Source organism: Elephas maximus, chromosome 4 (assembly GCF_024166365.1).
Source record: "Elephas maximus indicus isolate mEleMax1 chromosome 4, mEleMax1 primary haplotype, whole genome shotgun sequence".
NCBI lineage: Eukaryota > Metazoa > Chordata > Mammalia > Proboscidea > Elephantidae > Elephas > Elephas maximus.
This window is the reverse complement of record NC_064822.1, coordinates 84,500,590-84,527,430: the sequence shown is the minus strand read 5'-3', so window position 1 is coordinate 84,527,430 and position 26,841 is coordinate 84,500,590. Positions and strand designations below refer to the sequence as shown.

Here is a 26,841-nt window from a genome sequence, read left to right as displayed (position 1 = left end):
ATGACTCAACGGTGTCCTGGTAAATACTTAACAACTGGTTCTTGAGAAGAGTGGGGTGGGGTGGGAGGGAATCCTGATTTTTAGGGTTTGCCCATTTCTGTGGAGTAAATACTCCCACCAAGGCTAATTTCAAGCTACAACATGAAATCATCTGGCTTGCAAAATTCCTGAAAATTTAACAATCAGCTTTCATGAGCTGGTATGCACCAGCTCCAGCACATGACTGTATCGTGACTTATTAATGATATTTCTCTGATCATAGTCAGCTGGAGAAGCAAATGGGTCTGAAGGATTTTTCAGTGTGCACATTTACATTTACATGTGTATAAAAACCCAACATATCCCCTCAGGTTTTCACCTGACACTGCCCTCAGTCCATGTGGACCATTCTGTGGCCTTGTACCTAGAATGATAACTGACCCGTCATTCCTGAGTGACAGCAGTAATGTTGGTTGTCCTCCAAGTGTGTGCAAACCAAGTTATGTGTATGGATCAAAATTATACAATTTAACACATGTCTGTTTCCCAATGTATTTTATAAAACACAAGTTGTTGAGCTGGCCTGCTTTATTCACTATATTTGAAATTTTGGTTTTGTTTTCCTAGGTACTTTTAAAATGCTAAAAGGAGACCTGGTGTCGCAGTGGTTAAGCATTTGGCTGCCAGCTGAAAGGCTGACTGTTCAAACTCACTGGCCCTTCCACGGGAGAAAGATGTGGCAATCTGCTCCCATAAAGATGATAGCCTTGGAAACCCCATGGGGCAGTTCTACTCTGTCCTATGGGGTTGCTATAGGACAGAGTTGGAATTGACTTGGTGGCATCGGGTTTGGATTTTTTTGGTTTTATAAAGTGCTATATAACTTGAAGATACTGTTACATTTAATGGGCTGTGCTTTCTTGATTTTCATTCCCTCAGAAGCAGATGCTGAGATAACGACTTGGATGCAAATTTATTTGGAAGGTGAAGGGAACACTGGTAGCAGAGCAGAAAAATGATACATGGAAGGAATACCAAAGAAACCTAACCGGTTGCCATGGAGTCAACTCATGGTGACCCCATGTGCATCAGAGTAGGACTATGCTCCAGAGGGTTTTCAATGACTGATTTTTCAGAAGTAAATAGCCAATCCCTTCTTCTGTAGCACCTCTTGCTGGACTCGAACCTCTTTTGGTTAGCAGCCAAGCACATTAACCATTTGTACTGCTCAGGGACTCCACAGAAAAGGGGAGACAGTCAATAAAAAGTGCATTATAATTACTACCACAGTGGGCAACTGGAGTTTGCTCCAGTGGGGGAACTCTAGGAAACAGTGTTAAAACATGCCGAGACACACCTTGTCTGAGAGACAAGGGAACTAGGGCATTTGCATGTGAACCCCTGAGAGTTATTGATGGAGGGCTGGTTCTGAGAGTTGCTCATTCCCTGGTACTTCTGTTTTGCTAAGGACATGGACAGAGTGGTCCTCAGTTCTGGGAAAGAATCCTCAGGCCAGAGATTCACATATTGGCAGCTGGAAGAGACTCAAGCACATTGAAAAGCCAAGGAATAAGAGTGGGAGTACCAATAGCATCTGCTGTGTTTCAAAACTTGCAACAAATATTGGAATCCTTTCTTAGCATTATTATTTTTGTCTAGAAACTCCAGTTCCTGATACAGTATGTGGATGTCAGTTAAAGAGACCAGACACAAATTAAGCTTTTCCTGTCTTGGCCAGCATTTCTTACGTTAGGTGGGCCTCAGAATCTCCTGGGAAAGTGGCTTCCAACACAGAAGTCAGAGACCCCGCTTATTCTTGAATGCATCAAAATTTGAGACTCATTGCTTCAGAAGGTGACTTCCAGGGGGTTGGGGGTGGGCAACTTCATTATGAAGCAATCAATTGAGATTCTATTTTAAATTAGATCCCAGGGGAGCCTTCCAGACCACCATTTTCTAGAGCTGTGTCTTCAGGAATATATGTCTGTGTTTAAAGCTGTCCAGGTGATAATAATGCACAGTTTGGTTTGGGAACAAACAGTAAGTAGATGGAAGCAGACCTGTAAATGTCCACCAAATACACTTGAGCGTCTTAAAGAGGAAATCTGTTCCTTTTTCAGTGACCCTATTGACTACTACTACGCCTCCTCCCAACTCTCATCCTCCAATATATGCCCTCCTTGATTCTCTCATAAACACTTGACTTAAAAAAAATAAAAATCTCTTACTCGACTACTTATTAAAGATTAAATTAGAAATTTTGTCAATTACAGAAGTTCTTCCAGGAAGCCTTCCCCGACATCATTCCATTCCTCTGGTCTCCCACATCCCTGTAGGGTCCTCTGCCATCGCCCTTGCCACCTGTCCTGAAATGATGTGCTCTATGTTGGTGATCTCCACAAGGCTCCAGCCTCCTCCAGGGTACGGACCTGGTCATTCGTCTTTGTATCCCCAATCCTGAGCATGGTGACAGGCAGAGAGTGTGCATTGGTAAATACCTGCTAAACTAAAACACGGTGCTCTTTAGGAGCATGTAAAAGAAACTCAGGAAGATACTCATTCTTTGTGAAACACATTTATGAGTCCTTTGGAAAAGGGAATATACTTCTGACAAGCTATAAAAAATGATAAAGTCTTTCATAAACCTGAGTTTGTACTTAATTCCCAAAGGGATTTATTCAGTTAGTGTTCCTGCAGCAAAAATATTCCAGCTGTCTATGACCTGGGACCAACTGCTTGTATGTGTGTGTGTGTGTGTGTGTGTGTGTGTGTGAGTGCTTTTGTTTGTTTTTGTTACATCAGGAAAGGAATATGGACACTATAGAACAGGACGCACAGAGTAATATCTACGACAATCGAGCCTCATTAAAAAAAAAAAAGTTTGACAATAAATCCCTTAACTTGAGATAAAGAATTTTTTTTTTTTTGTAAATATCACATCATTTGTTAAAATGCACTGAAAAAAGAAAACAAGGGGCTAAATAAAAGACAACGAGCTCATTAAAAACTTCATTTTAACAACTTGTATAAAATGAAGTGAAATATAAGACGATAGTCCAATAATCTGAGAAATTCCCTTTGTGAGATGTGACTATGAAATGAGAGCTTTTCAAGAGTAGTTTATACAAATATTACTGTATGGTCACACCCTATGCAGTTGAAACTGCAGAAAAAGTTATCAGGAGATGTTATAAGATGTTTGTCTTTGGAGAATTCTAAGACTGGGTTTAAAATCCCTTGACCTGATGGGTTCCAAAAGTGATCTGGCTTAAACTAGAGAACCCTTAAATTTTCTTTCAGTCCTAAGAGTCTATGATAATGGATATATTTAAAGCTGGATTATTTCAAGAATAAATTCATCTTTAAGAGAGAGAGAAAAATGTTGCAGTTCTGTGATATATTTATTTTGGGCTCCTGGACTTCAAACTGATATGGAACTGAATTCTATAGAAGTGATAGTAAACAAATGAAATATTTGAGATGTTGGTGGTTGTTCTCATAATATTAAAAATTAATCTGATTAAGGGATGCTAAATGGTAAATCAGGAAAAAATATTCTCCAATGAATGTTATAAATAATCGGAACCTGGAATGTAAAAAGTATGAATCTAGGAAAATTGGAAATCATCAAAAATGAAATGCAACACATAAACATCAATATCCTAGGCGTTAGTGAGCTGAAATGGACTAGTGTTGGCCATTTTGAATCGAACAATCATATAGTCTATGATGCTGGGAATAACAACTTGAAGAGGAATGGTCTTGCATTCATCATCAAAAAGAACATTTCAAGATATATCCTGAAGTACAACACTGTCAGTGATAGGATAATATCCATACACCTACAAGGAAGACCAGTTAGTACGACTGTTATTTGAGTTTACACACCAACCACTAAGGCCAAAGATGAAGAAATTGGAGATTTTTTTACCAGCTTTTGCAGTCTGAAATCGATCAGATATGCAGTTGGGATGCATTGATAATTACTGGTGATTGGAACATGAAAGTTGGAAACAAAGAAGGATTGGCAGTTGGAAAATATGGCCTTGGTGATAGAAACGATACCTGAGATCGAAGGATAGAATTTTGCAAGACCAACAACTTCTTCATTGCAAATACCTTTTGTCACCAACATAAGCGGCGACTGTACACATGGACCTCACCAGATGGAATACACAGGAATCAAACTGACTGTATCTGTGGAAGGAGATGATGGAAAATCTCAATATCCTCAGTCAGAACAAGGCCAGCGGCTGACTGTGGAACAGATCACCAATTGTTCATATGCAAGTTCAAGCTGAAACTGAAGAAAATCAGAGCAAGTCCACAAGAGCCAAAATATGGCCTTGAGTGTATCCCACCTGAGTTTAGAGACCATCTGAAGAATAGATTTGATGCATTGAACACTAATGACCAAAGACCAGTTGAGTTGTGGAATGATATCAAGGACATCATACATGAAGAAAGTAAGAGGTCATTGAAAAGACAGAAAACAAAGAGAAGAGTAAGATGAATGTCAGGGGAGACTCTGAAACTTGCTCTTGGATGTCAAGCAGCTAAAGCAAAAGGAAGAAATGATGAAGCAAAAGAACCGAACAGAAGATTTCAAAGGGCAGCTCAAGAAGACAAAGTATTACAACGATATGTGCAAAGAGCTGGAGATAGAAAACCAAAAGGGAAGAACACACTTGGGATTTCTAAAGCTGAAAAAATTTAAGCCAAGAAATATAGAAGATAGTTTCCTGGCCAACCGACTGGAAGAGATCCATATTTATACCTTTTCCCAAGAAAGGTGATCCAACTGAATGTGGAAATTATAGAACAATATCATTAATATCACATGCAAGCAAAATTTTGCTGAGGACCACTTAAAAGTGGCTGCAGCAGTATATCGACAGGGAACAACCAGAAATTCAGGCTGGATTCAGAAGAGGACGTGGAACCAGGGATATCATTGCTGATGTCAGATGGATCCTGGCTGAAAGCAGAGAATACCAAAAGGATGTTTACCTGTGTTTTATTGACTGTGCAAAGGCGTTTGACTCTGTGGATCATAACAGATTACAGGCAACATTGCAAAGAATGGGAATTCCAGAATACTTAATTGTGCTCATGAGGAACCTGTACATAGGTCAAGAGGCAGTTGTTCAGACAGAACAAGGGGATACTGAGTGGTTTAAAGTCAGGAAAGGTGTGCAGCAGGCTTGTATCCTTTCACCATACCTATTCAATCTGTATGCTGAGCAAATAATCCAAGAAGCTGGAATATATAGAGAAGAACGGGGCATCAGGATTGGAGGAAGACTCATTAACAACCTGCATTATGCCGATGACACAACCTTGCTTGTTGAAAGTGAAGAGGACTTGAAGCACTTACTAATGAAGATCAAAGACCACAGCCTTTGCTGTGGATTACACCTCAACATAAAGAAAACAAAAATCCTCACAACTGGACCAATGAGCAACATCATGATAAATGGAGAAAAGATTGAAGTTATCAAGGATTTCATTTTACTTGGGTCCATGATCAACATCCATGGAACCAGCAGTCAAGAAATCAAAAGACACATTGCACTGGGCAAATCTGCTGCAAAGGACCCGTTTAAAGTGTTGAAAAGCAAAGATGTCACCTTGAAGACTAAGGTGCACCTGACCCAAGCCATGGTATTTTCAGTCGCATCATAGGCATGTGAAAGCTGTACAATGAATAAGGAAGACCGAAGAAGAATTGATGCCTTTGAATTGTGGTGTTGGCAGAGAATGTTGAATATGCCATGGACTGCCAAAAGAATGAACAAATCTGTCTTGAGAGAGGTACAACCAGAATGTTCCTTAGAAGCAAGGATGGCAAGACTGCGTCTTACATACTTTGGACATGTTGTCAGCAGAGATCAGTCCCTGGAGAAGGACATCATATTTGGCAGAGGACGGGGTCAACGGAAAAGAGGAAGACCCTCAATGAGGTGGATTGACATAGTGGCTGCAACAATGGGCTAAAGCATAACAATGATTGTAAGGATGGCATAGAACTGGGCAGTGTTTTGCTGTGTTGTGCATAGGGTCCCTATGAGTAGGAACTGATTCGATGGCACCTAACAACAACATCAACAAATGAACGTTAGATTTCATCATTCGGTATCATATGATTTTGACTGGAAATTTCTTGTGATAAAACAAGGTTCTGTTCCCCACCCCACCTCCACCTTTCTTTTTGCCCTTGAGGTTACTTTGTTTCCTTTTAATTTGGTAATAGCTTTATGTTGCCCCTGACAGGAGCTCATAAAAACTAGCCGAGTTGCTGAGTCAGTTGCAATGTAAAAAGCATAGTTATTTCACATTGTGTTTGTGAAGGCTGAAGAGGAAAAAAGAAAGATGGTATGAAAACAGCTTTTAAAAAGATAATGCTTTTAGGGCTCTTAAAATGGTCAGATTTATAGCCTTAAAGACTGAAGACTCCATTTATTCACAGAAAAGACACAGAGGAGTTAGCTCTGTTCTCCAGTGACTCATTCCTCTGAGCTGGAAGGATCGCCTGCAGATGAAGTGTAATTTAGTTTCTAGGACTGTTCAGTCTTCTTGTTCAGTTTGCTCACAAAGGTGCTAATTAGGGGAAATTGTTATGTGTTATTTTTTCACTTTAACATCTGTTCCCCATGAGATGGACATGGAGAATTAAGTCATTTCACACGAACACCCAAGGAAGTTGGATGGCGGTCACTCTAGTCATTGTTGTAATAACAATGAGTGTAAATTAGAGGCCTGTGTATGAAAGAAAGGATCATAGCTGTGTAAATCCATGAATTTTTCATGTCCCGGTAAATATACCATACCAGGCTAAGATTAGAACCCACAGAAGCCAATGCTTAAAAAATAATAACTTTTGCACAGAGAAGTTAGAGCTGAGGTAGTAATACATGTACATTTTTACTCTTTCCTTGGAAATATGGTTCATTTTTGTGTTAGGCACTGTTCTAAGAGCCTTACATGAATTAACTCATTTAATCCCCACGACAATCTCATACATAAGTTATGTATTATTACAATTCCCATTTTACAGAGGTCAAACAAGTGCATTGGAAAAAGGAAACTGAGGACATAGAGTGATTAAAGTAAAAAGTGAGTGGTGGATCTAGGTTTCCAACTGCATCAGTCTCATAGCTAAAAATAAAACATATGTATATTTATATATGGGAGCCCTGGGAGCATGATGGTTAAGCACTTGGCTGCTAACTAAAAGTTTGGCAGATTGAACCCACCAATGGCTTTGCAGGAGAACAGACGTGGTGATCTGCTTCCGTAAAGATTACTGCCTAGGAAATTGTATGAGGCAATTCTACTCTGTCACATAGGGCCACTGTGAGTTGGAATTGACTTGATAGCATACAATAACATATCCATATATATAGGTAAACAATCAGGAAATGTTGAAACCTGGTAGTCTTTTAATGAAAGGTTTACCTAAAACTAACCCAACTACATCATTCAAGCTTTGCCTACCAAGAAAATGTATTTAGAACATAGAATTTAAGAACTTCCAGAATCTAGAATTGAGATACTTTGATAATTGCAAGAGTCTCATGCACTCCAGTTATATTCCCCTACAATTCCCACAATTTATCCTATAGGACTTTCAGTGTAAACATTCATTTGACTGTAAAAATCAGGATCTAGGGGAGAAGATATTACAAAAGGTTAAAACAAACTCTTGCTTCAATAGTATGTTGCCTGTGGGTATCTACCAAGCACGTAAACCAAGAGAAATTGTGAAACAATAATATCCATACAACCCCTTTCCTATTACCTCATATAAAGCCCACAGAGTATTATTATTGTTGTTTTCTCTACCCGTATCATACAATACGAGTCATAAAAAGGGGCAGTGTAATCTAGTAACTCATCAGTTAGCTTTGGAACAAAGATTGATGGAAAATTATTTGTAGTACAGAAAAAATGCTGTTTAAAAAATGTGGGTCTCAAGTACCTAATCAGCAAATTTGGGAACCTATAGAAATTAAAGATTTTAAGTGCTTGATAAAGTTCCCCTATAATTTGCTTTCAGTTCTATCTACTGGAAACTTTGCTGTTTCCCTATTTGTTCATTTTCCAAATAAAGTAAAATTTTATCATCCCATCTTTTTCATTTGTGGTTATTTCTTGACATAAGGAAATCGTTTTCTGTTGGCACCATATTATCCATTGAATAGGAATCAAAGAATCCCAAGGAAGCCTCCAAATTACTTCTAGAAGCCCTAAACAGAAAAAAAAATTCAACTTCTGAAATATTCTTCATTTTCACTAACTGGAAGATATGTTTGATGCTGTTAATTTCCTGCAGTACACACCATCATATTTAAATCATGATTCATTCCTACTGTTGCCATAGGTGGTAACAATAGGGATGGCCAAATCTTTTAACTTAAATTTGATATGAGAAATACAGAATACTCTTGTAGGCTACATCAAAATTTTCTTTCCAGGCCTTCTTTGGCATGTAACATTTTAAAAATTTGTATATATATATATATGTATGTAACTTTTTAACTTACTTGTCATATAAGCTTCAGGTCTTTTAGCTGTTTCTACTGTGGCAGACTTGAAGAGGTTATTTGTTCCGTGTTAGTATGTGATTTTTTGTTGTTGTTAGGTGCCATCAAGTTGGTTCTGACACATAGCAACCTGATGTACAACAGAATGAAATACTGCCAGGTGCTGTGCCATCCTCACAATTGTTGTTATGCTTGAGCCCATTGTTGCAGCCACTGTGTCAATCCATCTCATTGGGGTCTTCCTCTTTTTTGCTGACCCTCCACTTTGCCAAGCATGATGTCCTTCTCTAGGGACTGGTCCCTCCTGATAACATGTCCAATGTACGTGAAACAAAGTCTTACCATCCTTGCCTCTAAGGAGCATTCTCTCTGTACTTCTTCCAAGACAGATTTGTTTGTTCTTTTCGCAGTCCATGGTATATTCAATATTCTTCACCAGCACCACAGTTCAAAGGTGTCAGTTCTTCTCTGGTCTTCCTTATTCATCATCCAGCTTTCACATGCACAGGAGGGAGTTGAAAACACCATGGCTTGGGTCAGATGCACATTAGTCTTCAAGGTAACATCTTTGCTTTTCAACAAAGAGGTCTTTTGTAGTAGATTTGCCCAATGCAATGTGTCTTTTGATATATTGACTGCTACTCCATGGGTGGTGATTGTGGATTCAAGTAAAATAAAATCCTTGACAACTTCAATCTTTTCTCTGTTTATCATGATGTGATTGTAAGAGATGATTTTTGTTGCTTACTCCAAAAACATTAAGCTTTTCTTCTAACAGACCCTGATGTTGCATAGGTTATCTACTCTCCTCTATCTATTCATGAACCTCTGGGACAACCCCAGCCTGAGCAGAAGAGAATGAGTCATAATTGGTTTAGATATAGACATGTGTTGCAATTCTGGCCAAGGAAATAAGCGTTAATATTCCCATTTCACAGAACAAGCGATGAGTGTCTTTCTTTTACTCACGGTAGTACTCATGGAGAAGATATATTTTTTTTAAAGAAAGTGTTCGTACATTTATTTGTCACACATATTGTTACATATCATTGCACAACAAATAACCCCAAAACTCAGTGGCTTGAAATTATCTCGTACCTTTTCTGAGGGTTAGGAAGCCAGAAAAGGCTTAGCTGGTAGTCTTGGCTCAAGGTTTCTCATAAGACTGCAATCAAGTTGTCAGCTGGGCCTGCAATCATCTGAAGACTTGAGGCGTCTGCTTCCAATGTAGCTCACTCACGTGGCTGTGGCAGGAGGCCTCTGTTCCTCCAAAGCTGTTGGTTGGAGATCTCAGTTCTTTACCACATGGGCCTTTCCGTAAGGCTGTTCACTTCATGGCAGCTGATTTTCCTGAAGCAAATAATCCAAGAGAAAGAGCAAGGCAGAAGCCAAACTGTCTTTTATAACCCAGCCTCAGAAGTGACATGTCATCATCACTTCTGCCATATTCTATTGGTCACACAGACCAATCATGATACAATGTGGGTAAATATTAGGAGATACAGATCATGGGGGTTGTCTTGGAGGCTGGCTACGACATCAACACAGTACCAAGATATTTTGGGCAGCTTCCTAAAACAGATACATAGAAAAAGTAACGAAGATATGGGGAGTTGAGCCAAATGTAAATTTCCTCTCAATCTTTAATCAATAAAAACCAACCAGACCAAACCCATTACTCTCGAGTCGATTCCAACTCATAGCAACCCTATAGGATAAAGTAGAACTGCATCATAGAGTTTCCAAGCAGGGCCTGGTAGATTCGCACTGCTGACCTTTTGGTTAGCAGCCGTAGCACTTAACCACTATGCAACCAGGGTTTCCATATTATATAGTAAGTTTCCCAGTTATAATTTGTGAGATCTCAATGGAAAAGAAAACATTGATTAGAAATTTCTCTAGTTGACCTTTATCACATTATATTGTAATTATTTATATAATATATAGTAAGCTGCACTATTATAATGATAATGAAGACTCTATAGACCAGAGGTTTTCAGCACTAGCCACACATCAGAATCACCTGGGAGCTTTTGAAAAATGCCAATATCTGGGCCCCACTCCATCAAATTGAATCAGAACCTCTGGGTATGAATCCCAAGAATCAGTAGTTTTAAAAAGCTTCCAAGGAGATTCTAACATATAGCCAGGATTGAGAACAACTATTACAGACTCTTAGTTATTCTTATCTTTTTGGTTGTGTTACAGATATTTATGAGACTCTAAGGAAAGCTACAAATTCCTCTTCCTAGATAAATGTGATCCACACATTAATCAAAATATTTTATACAATTTCAAGGGATTTGTGTATCCCTGATTTATATTGTGAATCCTCAGTGACAGGGACTGTATTTTAATCTGTGCATTTTTGGTGAGAGCCTTTCTCTACCCTCCTCTACATCTACTTCAAGAAGTAGAAGTTTGAGTACTGACATAAGAATAGACATATAGATCAATGGAAAGGAAGTGAGAGTCCATAAATAAACCCACACATCTATTGCCAACTGATTTTTGACAAGGGTGCCAAGACCATTCAGTGGAGAAAGAATAGTCTTTTTAATAAATGGTTCAGGGACAAATGGATATCCACATGCAAAAGAATGAAGTTGAACCCCTACCTCACACTAAATACAAAAATTAACTCAAAATGGAACAACAACCTAAAATTAAGAGTTAAACTATAAAACTCTTAGAAGAAAATGCAGGAATGAATTTTCATGACCTTGGATTTGGTAATGAATTTTTAGGTACAACACCAAAAGCATGAGAAAGAGAAAAAAAAAAATAGGTAAATTGGACTTCATCAAAATTGAAATCTTTTGTGCATCAAAGAACATTATCAAGAAAGTGAAACGGCAACCCACAGAATGGGAGAAAATTATGCAAATCATATATTCTGTAAGGGTCTAGTATTCAGAATATGTAAAGAACTCAACAACAAAAAGAATTCAACAACAAAAAGATAAATAATCAAATTTAAAAACGGCAAAGGACTTGAGTAGCAGATCTTGGAAGAAGATACACAAATGGCCAACAAACACGTAAAAATATTCTGAACATTATTAGCCACTAACCCAGTGCTGTTGAGTCGATTCCGACTCATAGTGACCCTATAGGACAGAGTAGAAATGCCCCATAGAGTTTCCAAGGAACACCTGGCAGATTTGAACTGCCAAACCTTTGGTTAGCAGTCATAGCACTTAACCACTGAAATGCAAATCAAAACCACAATGAGATACCATTCATACCCCCTAGGATGGCTATAATAAAGCAAACAAGCAAACAAAAAATAATGAGAAATAGCAAATGTCGGCAAGGATGTGGAGAAATTAGAAACTTTGCCATTGCTCGTGGAAATGTGAAGTGGTGCAGCCACTGTGGAAAACAGTTTGGTGGTTCCTCAGAAAGTTAAACACAGAATTATCATGTGACCCAGCAATTCCACTCATAGATATTATGCCCAAAAGAATTGAAATTGAAAACAGGTACTTAAAGAAATACTTGTACATGAATGTTTATAGCAGTGCTATTCACAATAGCCAAAAGATGGAAATAGCCTAAATGTCCCTCAATGGATGAAGGGATAAACAAAATGTGGTATATGCATACAATGGAATATTACTTAGTCATAAAAAGGAATGAAATATTGATATATGCTACAATGTAGATGGACCTCAAAAATATTATGCTAAATGAAAGAAGCCAGACACAAAAAGTCAGATATTATATGATTCCATTTATATGAAATGTCCAGAAAAGGCAAATTTATAAAAACAGAAAGGAGATTGGTTGACAGGGGTTACGGGAAGGGGTAAAAGGGAGTGACTGCTTAATGGATAAATGGGTTTCTTTTTGGTGATGAAAATGTTTTAGAACTAGATAGAGGTAGTGATTGTACAATACTGTAAATGTACTAACTCCCACTGAATTGTACTCTTTAAAATGATTAATTTTATGTTATGTGACTTTTAGCTCAATTAAAACACAAACAAACAACTGAGGCAGTCCCAGGTAAATTGGGACAAGTTGGTCACCCTAACCCTTGCATATGAAAAAATTTATGTGCAAAATAGCTATGAAACTATTTAGCATGTGATATCCTTAAAACACTCACTGAAACATACTGTGTGCTCAATAAATATTAGCTACTATTAAAAAAATGGGAGTTTAGGCAATTTATAAAAAGACATACAATGTAGTATTAATTCTGTATCCTTTTTTTTTTTTTTTAGCTTCTTGCTTAGTTTCTGGTGCATGGTACACATTCTCTAAATGTTTACTGATCTAACTGGAAGATCTCATTCTCTATAAAGATTCAAGAACGAACTCCAATACATCTCATCACAATAGGTCTCTGAAAACTGGCTGATGGATGCACCAGGGGAAAAAGAAATTCGGGCAGTATCTTTTACTCCAAGTACTATTTCATATAAAACATTGAAATAGCTATACAATGCCGCAGCCAATAGGGAAGGAAGGGTCATGTTTAGCTTTCCCTGAGAAATCCTGTACACCACTGAGGCAGTGGTACAATTAATATTTTGTCCCCTAGTCAAGAACTTGAACTAAGTAAATCCATGTGTAACCTCCAGGCATCTCCCCAACTCCAATAGCACAGGTGGCCAAGGAAAATGGGGAGAATATCAACCCTAAAGAAGGTGGACTTCACTAGAGACAAGGCAACAACAACCTTCTAGATTGTGAGCTTTGGCAAATTACTTGTTTTCATGTTCACAGGTTCTTAAACTAGGCCAGGATTCAAGAACAGGAGAAATAGCCACTTGTTAATCTGTTTGAGAAAGGATTTTATGGGGAGAAAGCTGTGCTACTATTTTTAGTCCTATACTCTTATTTTTAGCACTATTGCATTCAACAGCACATTCCTGAATACTGAATTAGTGAGCCTTCCACACATTTCCAGTACTTTCCTTTGAGAACCTCAAAATATGCTATGCATTAAGTGAGACTCATTATAGTTCTCACATGGTCACTGTTATACCACGTTGACAGGGATAATTACGGTACTTAGTTTTGTAATCTCCCCCATTTTATAAAGCACATTTCAAGCAGGATCAGTGATAAGGTTATTTTTAGGTGGATTTCTGCTTATTGCTACTTCTGACAGAGTAAATCCAGAGAGTCAATCTATAAAAAAAGTATTAAATGGAATTCTTTACTTCAGTGCTCCTCTCCCTTCACACCAAAGTGTTTCCCAGTCTCTGGTCTTACTTATCTCAGTCCATGGTATTTCTGACCACCCAAATGCTCAAGGCTGGAACCTGGGAGTTTGTTGATTCTTCCCTCTTCCTGCTTGCCTACACTGTCTCCATCAGCAAGCCTACCTCTTCGAAGACTCCTCTCCATCTCCTCTGCCCCATCTTGGTTCCTGCTGTCCATTTCTCTTACCAAGACTCCTCCAGCCCTTCCATTTCCAGTCTTGCCTCCTGTATCCATTCTCTGTAAATCTACTAGGGGGATATTTGCAGAAGCAAACTGGGTCACTGTGGGTCTCTGCTCAAAAGCGTTCATTGCCCCTCACACTCTTTCCACCTCAGAGGCAATTATTCTCATTTGTTTTTCTACAGGAAATGCTTTCTCTTTGCTCCTGTGGCTAGCTCCTTCCCATTTGGCCTTGAGTTGTCTGTCTTAAATAGGTCTCCACCTCCAATACATTTGTTATGGATTGAATTAATGTTCCTCCCAAAATACATGTTGTAAATCCTGACCTCTATGTGTGTGGTTATAATCCCATTTGGGAATGGGTTGTTTTTGTTATGTTAGTGTATGTTGTATCTTGAGGCAATCTCTTTTGAGATATAAAAGAGTTTAAACAAACAAGTAGAGGAAAGATGGGAAGTGGCATGCCAAGCCACTTGAAGATCGCCCAGGAGGAGCTCAGAAGAGAGAAGGACTTTCCTTTAGAGCTGACAGAGAGAGAAGGCTTTCCCCTAGAGCTGACACCCTGAATTTGGATGGCTAGCCTCCTAAACTGTGAGACAATAAATTTCTGTTTAAGTCACCTACTTGTGATGTTTCTGTTATGGCAGCATTGGATAACTAAGACAACATTATACAACCATTATCTTCCAGCCTTCATTTGTTTCTATGAACACACTTTTATAATTATTATTATTTATTGTTAGTTTTCCTACCTTCAGCATGAAAGTTCCACAATGGCAGGGACCACATCTGATTGACTACCTCTGGCTCTATTAGCCTGGTCACTGCTGAGAGAATAAATGAGTCATTCATTCTGGATCTTTCTCACTTCCTTTGCTTCTTTTTCTCCCCTGAACCCAGCCTTCAAGCCTCTGATGACTTGGTTGTGGCTGTTGTTGTATGCCATTGGGTCAATTCTGACTCATAATGATTCTATATGACAGAGTAGAACTGCCCCATAGTGCTTTCTAGGGTGTAATTTTGGAGCCCTGCTGGCACAGCAATTGAGAGGTATGGCTGCGAATCAAAAGGGCAGCAGTTCAAATGCACCAGTCACTACTTGGAAAACCCTATGGGACAGTTGTACTCTGGCCCGTAGGGTCGCTATGAGTCAAAATCAACTCAATGGCAATGGGTAATCTTGGTAGGAGTAGGTAAAAATGATAAATGTTGGTTAAACACTACTTTATTTGCTCTGAAAAGGATATTTCTATAGTCCTTTAACTTTTCTTTCCCCCTAAATATCTATGTGGGGGGGTGGGGGGTGGGGAAGAGGGAGTGTAGAAAAGTTTCTGTCCCAATTTGAAGAGTGTACATATGACAAGGGGAAATAGTCTATAGAAATACAAAAATTAAATGTAAGTCCAGATTTAGAAGCAAACTATCTTCCAAGAATCAATTTAATTGACTGACGTGGGACCATTTCATATAAAGTGGGCCTAGAAAGAAGGTGTATCAGTGTTAAGGATTTAAAAACAAACACACAATTGAAGATCCTTTATAGTCTCCCACAAGGTTTTCCCCTGAGTAAGTAGCTTCAAGAAAACCTCTTGTCTTATGGTTAAATGAATAACTTAGCTATGATCCCTTAGAATCATCCTTATTTAAAAAATCAATAGTGGTAAGGTATATACTTGCTGAGGAGTATTCCTGCTGATACAGTTTTTGTAACATTTTGCCTACCATTTAGATAACAAGGCTGGCCTTCAATTTCTAGTCAGAGGCTAATTTTACTTGGGTGACATTGATAATCTGTTGATTCATTCACTATCCATTTATCACTGGTGGTTGGGTAATATTTGTCACTATGAACTGAATGACATACTGTCTTCTGCCATTTTAAGCCTCTCACTCCCTAGGGAGCGTGGCTTCTACTTTTTATTAAGTATAGCAGGTTTTTTTTTTTTAGCAGGTTAGGTATGAGATTTAAACTCAAATCAGCTTTTTATTTATTGTCTCTCTCTCGAAATGTTTTCACTCTTTCACCAAATGTGGTCCATCTTTCCACACTGTAATGTAGCTCATGTGATTAGCCCGTTTGCTGAACACCTCTTGGCTCATCAAATAGCTGTATCTTTTAAATCACTTTCCGAAAAACATCACGTCTCCAAAAAACCTTTTGGGTATAGCACACCTGGTTTAATTAAGAGGATGTATTCCCAGAAATGGCAGGGCTCACTGGATCATTCTATGCGGGCTCATTGGAGTACCAAAAAAACAAAAACAAAAAACCATTGCTGTCAAGCCTGTTCCAACTCATAGTGACGCTATCCAAACCCAACCAAACCCAGTGCCGTTGAGTCAATTCTGACTGATAGCGATCCTATAGGACAGGGTAAAATTGCCCCATAGAGTTTCTAAGGACCGCCTGGTGGATTCAAACCGCTGACCTTTTGGTTAGCAGCCTTAGCACTTGACCACTGCACCACCAGCATTTCCCACTGGAGTACAGCCCCAAGGAAATCATCTCTAGACCACAAACAGTGCAAATATCTTTGCTGCTCAGTCCTCCTGTTTGCAGTGATATTTATGACGTATATGAAAGTCAAAGAACTTCCAAAAACTCCTAAATACTTCATGATATTTACCCTTCGGTTTCTCAGTCATTTCCTTGAAGGCACCTTGTGGTGTATTTGCCCCTCTCCTCCACATTTTTTTGGTGCAAGTATCACTTGCATAGTTTTTGAATTTTTGTAACATATTATGGGTCAAAACTGTTCACCATAACACAAAATGAATAGTGGAAAAAACAGCCACAGCAGAGTAAACAATACATGTTTTAGAACCTACTCAACTCAGGAAAATGAGGTAGAATACTCTTCGGCAGCATGGTGGACTAATACTCTTTACTCAAGAATAGATGCATAGAGCAGTGTGTTGATTACATCTCATAGTATGAGAAGATGCTACTCAGAGAGTGGGGGTATGGGAGGGGTGGGAAGGGAAATTAATATGTGTATATTTGTGTGCATATTATATTTATAATAATACATATGTTACTTTTTAAAGGAAAATTTCAGAGACAAGCAGAAATTTAATGAAACAGCACTGTGTGCAGCATTATCAAGTTGAGTCTGTGTGTATTATCCTAGATATGAAATTCCAGAAAATGCATAAGTAAATGCCACCAAATTATAATTACGTTTAAATAGCATACTTAGTTTCTGAAATCAAGTTAGTTGATGGTATTATTATTTCCAATTTAAAACTGAGGAAAGAAATCTGGATATGTAGTCTCAGGGATTCCACTGGACCCTGCTGCCTCTCAAACTCAGTAAAACTCAGGTGTTTGGACGATGAGACAATTATTTACAATTTTAATTTTCTTTGCCTCGTTGTTGCTCACAAATCATCTATGTGCCACCTTCTCAGCACCACAGGCTTTCTTTTAATTAAAATCTTGAAGAAGCAGAACCAGCAAAATGTATTATCATTATTATTTATGATTCACTATTGACTAAGGTCTTTGAATAAATGTGTAACACAAAATTCTACATTATAAATATGTATGGAACTCTCTTGTAAGGAAACTGAGATAAAAAAAAAAGCTAAATAAACAATACTGATGAGGAAAAATCCAATTTATAAAAGGGAAGTGTATCAAATAATCGTTTGAAATTGTTAAATGACTGAACTTGTTAAAAATAAATTGGCTATAAAATGTCAGAAAATGTAGCAGATTAAACTATTTTACTACTTTCTTGAAGTCTTGCCAGACTTTTTTTTTTTTTAAAGAGTTAATACGTTGCTTTTAACAAAGAACTCCTGAAGGCAGAAAAGAAATTAGAACTGACTTGAAAATTCCCACAATGCTTCATTCTCTGTTGGAATTTTGCAGACCTTGATGGGGTTTGTTACATAATCAGCTTTAGCATTCAATGGCTTCTTTTATTATAAAACAGAATTCTTGCCTAACACAGTCCCCCCCGCCCCCCCTTTTTTTTTTCCTGCCCTCAGTTTCTGGAGTTACAAACGCATTTAAACAATGCGCAAGTCATGCTACAACAGGCACAGGGAACAAATTAATAACTGCGGCAAGGAACTGCTAAACTTGGATCTGAAACCCCAGCATTGAAGACAAAGGTGAGATAAAAAATTCTCAGAAGTGTGAGCTGATGGGAAATTTGAAATACTTCCACTGGGTTTCATACCTGCTATTTCACCCTTGCTCTTCATAAAACATGTGAATGACTGCTATTATGGAGAGCATTATAAAACCATTACTTGCCATTTGTAATTATGTAATATTTGGAAACCATCCAGTGCAACTGTGCCATATTTTTTTTTTTTTTTACTTCTGGGCTATAAAATCATTAGAAAGAGAGATGAAATCTAATGAATGCAATAAAACAGCTGATGTAGGATGTGTTTTACAATCAACCCAACAGGCTGTAGATAGAACACCTTATACTCTAAGTCACATTGAGCTTTCAGGGACCACCGAAAAGGTATTGCTGCTTTTTAATAACTTCAGGGGGTGAAACAATTTAAACTTACTCCAAGTATTATGCTTATTTTTCCTAAACTAATTCAGTGTACCTTTCTAAGCAACAACAACAACAAAGTTTCTCATTACAAAGACTTAGAAAATTAGAGACTTTTTCTTATGATCACAAGTTGGCTAAAATCTACCAGATACAAAGATTTGTAATTACCAACAAACATTCCTATAATCTTTTTAAATTAAGTATTACTAGATTAAACAAGAATTCTGCACTGATCACCAGGGCACCCACCACCAAGTTTAAGAAAAAGAACACTGTATTTAACTTTGATGTCTTCTGAGAGTTCATTTGAGATCCCATCCCTCCCCTTCTCTCCTCAGAGCTCATCCCTGTCTTGACCTGGATTTTGTGTTATCATTCACTTGCTGTATGTCAATGAGCTTTATAAATGGAATATTATTCCATGTATTCTCCTGCAACAGCTGTGTTGCTCAATCTTTGCTTCCTGAGATTCATCTATACTGCTACATGTAGGCAGATTTCATTTATTTTCACTGCTATATAACATTTTAGCATATGGATATACCACAATCCATATATCGATTTATGTTGATCTGTCAATTGATACTTGGATTGCTTCTCTTTTTCTCTTCTCTATCCCTTCCCCACCCTTTACACATAGTGCTGCTATAAACCATTTGTCTCCTTGTGTACATGACAAAATTGTCCCTATCATATATACCTAGGAGTAAAACAACTTTGTAAGATAATGTTAAATTGCTTCCTAAAGTGATTGTACCTCTTTACCTTCCCACCAGCCATGTGTAAGTACTCCATATCCTCACCAGGCTTATAAAACTCTGCCAATCTCATGTGTGGAGCCCTGGTGGCACAGTGGTTAAGAGCTCAGCTGCTAACCAAAAGGTTGGCAGTTCGAATCCATCAGCTGCTCCTTGGAAACCCTATGGGGCAGTGCTACTCTGCGCTATAGAGTCACTATGAGTTGGAATCAACTAGAAGGCAATCGGTTTGGGTTTTTTTTTTTGTTTTTTTTTTTTTAATCTGGTGTGTGTGACATGGTATCCCACTGAGGCTTTAATTTGTATCTCGTGATTTCTAATGAAGCAGTTTGTCTTTTTTTTTTTGGCCATTTGTGTTTTCCCCCCATGAAGAGCCTGTTATAAGATTTTGTTCATTTTTCTACTGGAATCTTAGCCTTTTCCTGATTGATTTGCAGGAGTTCTTTTTGGGATTTAGAAGTATTGCAAGTCTCTTCTCCCAATTTGTGGCTTCCCTTTTCACTCTCTTTTTGACCTCTGCAGCAACAATGCTTTTAATTTATATTATGGATGAAATTGTGGCGGGAAGGAACAAGTAGATTTATTTCAGAAACCTAGTCTAACTCTTGTTGTCTTGTAAATTATGCAGGGTAAATTGTCCAAAAAGGAGCCCTGGTGGCACAGTGGTTAAAGTGATGGGCTGCTAACCAAAAGGTCAGTGGTTCAAAACCACCAGCAGCTTCAAACCACCAGTGGCTTTGCAAGAGAAAGATGTGGCAGTCTGCTTCTGTAGAGATTTACAGCCTTGTAAATGCTGTGGAATGGCTATGAGTCAGAATTGACTTGATGCCAGTAGGTTTGGTTTTGGATTTTTCTCATCCAAAAAGCATGAGTTTGCATCTCTGTTACTTGAAGGTAGTAACATCTATATCCCAGCACTCAACTTCCCCTCAGTTACCATTAAGCAACTTTTATGGCAAGTATGTTAGCTGTGCTTGGGACAAATTATTATTCCATCAATTTCCTTATCCCGCTGTACATAGTTTATTCAGTAGCTGTACAATCTGTATGTAAACATACAGATACCTTATTTCCTAAGATTAGAATAAGTTGCAGACGTTCAACATTCCCACATTAGGAGCACAGGCTTCGTAGTCACGCCCAGTTTCAAAAACCTCTTCCTTCACTTTCCAGAGAAAAGTGAGAGGTTGGATTCATTCTCTGGGCTTCAATTTCCTTATCTCTAAAGTGAGACCAATAATAGCTACCACATAGGGGTTTTGAGTAGATTTTGTTATATAATCTACTTAGAATACTCATCATGCTCGGTAAGTGGTAGTTATTTTGGTGTTATCATAACGTGATAAAGGCTATACCAAGAACCACTGTACAGAGATACTTCAATTTCATGAAAACAAGAGCAGATATTTCAACGCTAGGGAAGGTAAAATGTAACCCCAATTAGATTCCAGACCTAGGAGCAGTGGGACAAATGATTTGGTGCCACTGCATGAGGCCAACACCGATGAGGTGTGACAAAGGTAAAAAACACCCTTGCCTTCCTCAACTGCCCCCCCATCTCCATTATACTTCTAGTTTAATTCAGAAGTGTCACTGTAATGAATAGACTAATTAGGAAGCTGGTGGCACAAGAGCACACGCTATGCCCTTATTTCATCTGGGGGACTTCTTAGAGGCCAGAGTCCTCGGGTGGTACAAATGATTCATACATTCAGGTGCTAGCCCAAAGGATGGAAATTTAGGCACCTCAGAGGAAAGGCCTGGTGATCAACTTCTGAAAAATTAGCCATTGAAAATCTATGGAGCACAGTTCTACTCAAACACAGATGGAGTCACCATGTACTACAATTAACTTGATGGCAACTCCCTGTCTATGTTGAGCTCATTGATAGCACATAGATCTTGTAGTTTAGCCCTAAATCTTAAACGAAATAAAGTTGCTGCTGTTGGGGAGTTTGTAATCTAGTCAGTCAGAAGATAGCCACCCCATAAAACAATTGGAGAGTAATGAAGAAAAGTTAATTGTCAAGCTGTGAGTTTTATTTTAATAACTATATCTTATAAGAAGTTAATTGATATAGTATAATCGTTATTAACTGAAATTGGTTGTTTCAAAATAAGCCACTTATTAAAAAAAAAAAAAAGAGCAAATATACTTTTAATTTAGTATTATCTTCCCTATGTACATGTTATCAGTGGTGGCCCAACCTGATATCATGCCAGCTTCAAGTTAATTTGCTGTATTTTTTGTGTCTGTGCTCATCATTATTTCTGAAGTTGATAGGAAAGGTGGATCAAGAATTCACTTTGCAGCTTTCAGTGAACTGACCTGACCAGGGTTACCTACAGAAGGGACGTCATTTTCACAGGCAGAGCTGAAATATTTAGACTTGTAGTCTGTACTTCTCTACTCCAAGGCTTTTCTACCTCAAGCGGGCGTCTATTTTTGTCTGAGGAGTTTAAGTAAGGCATCGTGTTAGTGATGGGATAGGTTACTCTCAGGAACCCAGCTCCTCAGTGACAGCCTGTGTGTGCTTGCCTCTCTTCCAGAATGCTTCCCTACTCACCAAGCGAACGGAGAGCAGCAGAGTGGGTCCCACTGTGCGGCAGCACCTTAGAAAAATACTGTGAAATATAAATCAGAGTTTCAATTTCTGAAGCAATTGCCACACTCATCAGCCAGAAAAAGGGGGCGTTTAAAAACACACATTTATTTGTAAAACCCCTTTAAGAGTCATTTTATATTAAGATGCCCAAAAGGAAAACCTGAAATGACTGAAAAAACAAAATCGAATGCATCTATTCCTTTGGAAAAATTTAGGATGTATCTAAACTTACACAACTTGTTCTAAAATAAAGCTATTATGCTTCCCAGGTGGTAAACATAAACAACCAGCTAGCATAATACTCTTCTCTGACTTTATAGATTGCCTTTTTTCCAAGAACAATGGTTTGGTGAAGGTGTCAGCTTTAATACTTGCAGCCATCACTCACTCAACAATTGAAATGATATGCTGTGTGCTCTGTCCAAGCTTAGGGCAGGATACAAATTGTCTAGCTAGGAAATGAGGCTTCTGATATTCTCTTTGACTGTTAAAGTCTAAACACTTAAATACTTGTGATAGCTCACTGCTTAGTAAACATCTTTATGCACAGTACACCTTTGACAGTGTTTCCTGATGTCATTCTACCTTTGACCTCAATTAAAAACAATTGGGTACAATTAGACTACCTTCATTGCCTAAACAGGGTGACTGCTTTCAGAAAAAGAAATATTCTAATAAAAATGGGCACGCTGAAGAAGAGATAAACCAGAGTATTGATTTCTACTGTAATTCTTGTGTTGTATTCAGTGAAACAAATCATTCTAAAAGACATTAGGGCATATTCCCTCCTTAGGGTCTTCAGATAGTTAAATGTTTTTGTTTCCTTCTAAAATAATTTGCTGGTATAAAATTAAAACCTATTGCAATTAAAGCTGAATCTGAATTTGTTTTGAATTTGAATTTGCAGGATTGGACAGAGTTTCATTCTGTAGTACATGGTGTCGCTATGAGTCGGAATTGACTCAATGGCAACTAATGACAACAGTAACAGAGAAAATGGAGAGCAACCACTCCTTACTATAGGCCCACCAGAAAAAGAAAAAACAAAAAACTGCAGTAGAGAAATTTATTATAATTTTCCCAAAGAGTCTTCCTTGAGAACCCATCTGTTGGTCATGTGAAGGAATGGCCAGATCCTGATAAAGGCTGTCGATTAGGTTTCTGGTCCTGTTTCTGGTCTTTCACCTCAGTAAATGATGTCACCTTGTTACCACTACTCCTCTGATCTTTTGTCCAATGTCCAATAGGCCTGCAGATAAAGAAGTGTTTCCAGAGGTTGTGTCTGTTTGTGGGTGGGCAAAAGTCAATTACTAGCAGCAAAACATCAGAAAGTTGTTGTGCTCAAAAATGCAAGGCTCCAAATGGCAGGTGGCTGGTGACTGAGTGTTCAGATACTTTCTACGATGCTGAGATGGAAGGCACATGCCATTGTTCCTCCCCACTCGCTGCTGGATTCTCGGGTATCCTCGCTGCTCAGAGTATGGTCCCAGGAAGTATACCTGGCACCTGGGTGCTTGTTAGAAATGCAAAACCTCAGGCCCCACCACAGGCCTATTAAATCAGAATCTGCATTTTGACAAGCTCTCCAGCTGACTCGTATGCACATTAAGGCTGAGAAACTACTGTATCAAAGAATCAGTCCGTTTGTCCTGTCTTTAACCTCTATCTTTGCCCTATTACTTTAAACCTTTCCAAATATTCTTCACTGTTGAATTTAAATACTTGATAGATAGTATTTAGATGTTATGTTCTGCCTTTATTATTATTATTATCATGGTAAATATGTTTGTAATAAAACATTTGGCCATTTCAACACTCTTCACATGTGCAATTTTGTGATGTTAACTGTATTCATCATGTCATGCATTTGGCAGTCTGTTTGTATAGCTATGATCACTTTTATCAGTGCTGCTCTTATATCTCGTTTCCTTCAGGACCTTTCTCTATTATCAGTCCCTCTCATTTTCATATTCTTCCTCTCTGTTGCCCCCCCCTTTTCCTCTTGTTACATGCATACTCAAGTCTCCCCACCCTAAAAATACAACCAGTCACCACCAACAAAATTACTTCCTTGCCTCTGATTCTGTTTCTTACTATTGCTCTTTCTCCTTCCTTTTACCCTCTACTTCTTGAAATAGTAGCTGTCTCACTGTCTACAAACCATTATTTTTCATTTGCTTAACCCTCATGGTAACCATGTGATATTTTACATTTATTATTACTATTTATAATGTAGGAAAGAGATTCACAGCATTTAAGTAAAATAAGGTAGAAATCTGATGAAAATCCAGATCTGTCTGACTCAAAGTCTCATGCTCTTTCACTACACAAAGAACAAGAGAAATGGAGGGGGGAGAGGGATAGAGAGCGTAAGAGAGAGAGGAAACAAAGCCAAGCCAAACCCAACGCGATCAAGTCTATTCCAACTCATAGCGACCCTAGAGGACAGAGTAGAACTGCCCTGCAGAGTTTCCAGGGAGTGCCTGGCGGATTCGAACTGCCGACCCGTTGGTTAGCAAATGTAGCACTTAACCTCTACGCCGCCAGGGTTTCCAGAGAAGGAAAAGGAAAAGAAAAAGAGGAGAAAAGGACTAGAAGGAAGGTGAGGAATCCAGGAAACTTTCTCTGTAACAAGCAAGAGATTCAAATTGATCATTAAATTTGTTCCATTGCTAGTATTTATCTTTTAATTTTATTGTACAGGAATACCTCAATTCGAAACTAAAGGCAAAGCATAGCAATAGAAAAAAAATGTATAAGTAACAAAAGTTCAGTATATTTAACGGAAAGGGCCCTAATCTTAATATGCTTTGTATTGAAACTAAGGCTACGGTTAGGATAGCTGCTTGTTAATACTGCCATCTTGTTCAACTTTCTGAGGTTTTCATTAGTGCAAAAGAGTCTAGATATGGAGCTGATAGAGAATAAACTTAGCAATTCATGTGTGCTATTTAAATTTCCTGAAAATTATTCAAATTTCTCTGGACTGGAAATCAGGACAGAATCTCAGGACAGATGGCTTGGTAATGAGTTTTCACCTCTTTCAGCTGCCAAGCAATTTGGAAATTGCACTAGGCCAGGCCCAGTCAGTGCAGTTCAGCACTTCAACTTGAAGACTAGTTTGATACAAGGAAGTTGTCATCATTGGCAGTAGTACCTGTAAGTGTGGCATGCCAAGTGTCATGAAAAGGGAAAAAAAAATGTTCTGTTCTGATTGTAACTTCTTAACCAGTTTGGGATTCATCTGAATTTCTCTTTTGAGCTAGAAGTTCAATTTATATCTTCAATCCAAACTTCGTGTCTTAGCTTCAAACTAACTACCTACTAGACATTTTTAGTTGGATATAATGCAGACATATCAAACTGTTGTTATCAGGAGCCATCAAGTCAGTTCTGTCTCATAGTGACCCTATGAACAACAGAATGAAATATTGCCTGGTCCTATACCATCCTCGCAATCACTGCTATATTTGAGCCCATTGTTGCAGCCCCTGTGTCAATCCATCTCATTGAGGGTCTTCCTTTTTCCACTGATCCTCTACTTTACGAAGCATGATGTCCTTCTGCAGGGAATGGTCCCTCCTGATAGCATGTCCAAAGTATGTGAGACAAAGTCTCACCATCCTCATTTTTAAGGAGGATTCTGGGCATGTTTCTTCCAAGACAGATTTGTTCTCAAACTACGTATGTCCAAAATTGAACTTTTTCTTTTCCCCGAGAAAATCCTCCCTCTTCCAGTGCTTCCTATTTTACTGAATATTAACATCATCCAACTATCCAGTTATCCAGACCTGGAATGTGTCTTTACTGTTCCTTCTCCCTCTCTGCACCACATCCAATCACCAAGGCCTGTTGATTCTACTTGCTAAGCATCACCTGATTCTGTCCACGTCTCTCCATTCCTGTTGCCATAATGCTCTTTAGGCCACTACCAATTTTTACCTATACTTGGGCATAGCTCCCTGGATGAAATCTTCACCCTCACTCTTCTCTGGCCAGTGCAATTTCTCTATGGAGCTAGTGCCATTCTTTATATCAGATCATGCCATTCCCCTGCTGAAAACCACTCCGTGCTTTCCACAGGCCATGGGATGAAGTTTGAACTTCTAAGTATGGCTTAGAAGGCTGTTACTTACGTCCTTAACATCATTTCTTACCAGTCAGTCGTTTAGTCAGCAAATCATTATTGGGTATGTATTGTGTGCCTCATCCTGTTTTAAGCTCTGGAGATAAAACAGTGCAGCAAACAGTCATTTCTTAAGAAGCAGACAGACAATAAACATGGGAACAAATAAAGAATTCTAGGTACTGACAAATACTCAGAAAAGAGATATTTGCAGAAGGTGCTTCCCATAAGCTGTTCCCCATCCCATCTAAATTAACTTAGATGCTTCTGAAATGTGTTCTCTTTAAGTGCTCTCCTATCATTACACTTTAGCCCCATTTATGTTATACAAAACCAAACCAAAGCCATTGCAGTCAAGTAGATTCTGACTCCTGGTGACTCTACAGGACAGAGTAGAACTGCCCCATAGGGTTTCCAAGGCCATAATCTTTATGAAAGCAGATTGCCACATCTTTCTCCTGTGGAGCAGCTGGTGGGTTTGAACTGCCAGCCTTTTGATTAGCAGCTGAGCACATAACCACTGTGCCACCAGGCTCCTTCCTTTATATTATATGTATCTTGTTTAACTGTTGATCTTCTATGCTGTATGACTATAGACTTCATGAGAGAAAGGATTCTTTCTAGATTTTACCATCATATCCCGGTGCCTGGTTATGGCCTGGCAAATGTCAGAGGCCTAATAAATATTTGTCAAATAATTGAATGTTATTTCCTTAGTATGAATTAATTGATAAGTTCTTGTCTGATTGGGTAGGAATAAAAGAATATATGATATTACATAAAAAACATGGTGGAAATAAAAAAACATAGGCCTTCTAAAGTTCACAACTGTTCAGATACCTAAAGACTTACATAAACTATATTGAACTTACAAATACATAAGTTGTAAACTTATTTACT

At 38.4% G+C, this 26,841-nt stretch overlaps 1 protein-coding gene across 29 annotated transcripts in view; it reads left to right on the top strand.

Annotated features, from left to right (window-relative positions):
* The window catches only part of LMNTD1 (lamin tail domain containing 1), a 504,435-nt gene that overhangs the window by 168,508 nt on the left and 309,086 nt on the right, over nt 1-26,841 (top strand). For 6 of the 29 annotated variants that reach the window (XM_049882674.1, XM_049882675.1, XM_049882665.1 and 3 more), the window contains one exon: nt 17,922-18,047. The exons of 22 other annotated variants lie outside the window; for them this stretch is intronic. The gene's annotated coding sequence lies outside the window, so the exon portion shown is untranslated. Of the gene's footprint in view, nt 1-8,935; nt 9,085-17,921; nt 18,048-26,841 lie in introns of all 29 variants that reach the window. One more of the 29 variants, XM_049882658.1, reaches the window with a different exon arrangement.